This window comes from Tigriopus californicus, chromosome 12 (assembly GCF_007210705.1).
Source record: "Tigriopus californicus strain San Diego chromosome 12, Tcal_SD_v2.1, whole genome shotgun sequence".
Classification (NCBI taxonomy): domain Eukaryota; kingdom Metazoa; phylum Arthropoda; class Copepoda; order Harpacticoida; family Harpacticidae; genus Tigriopus; species Tigriopus californicus.
In genome coordinates, this window is record NC_081451.1 from 17,393,787 (window position 1) to 17,394,078 (window position 292).

The following is a 292-nucleotide window of genomic DNA, read 5'->3' on the forward strand; positions in this document are numbered from 1 at the left end:
ATTCCAAGACCTCCACCACAGGTTTGTTTGTCTATTTGTTTATTTTGTGGCACCCATAACCAGGGACGGGCAAATTGTGCAAAAAACATAGCTTCTTTTGAAGTGGATCAAGCAACGTCCTTCGCCTAATATCCTCAATCTACCAGCCATACCGAAGCAATTGTTAAAGTGATAACAGACTTGGCTAAAATTGTACGAGCTTTATTACCGGTTGTAGGATATTGGGAAAGATGTATATCACAGAACAAAGTTGACACATTCAGTTTTCATATTTCTGCTCTCAGACTCAACT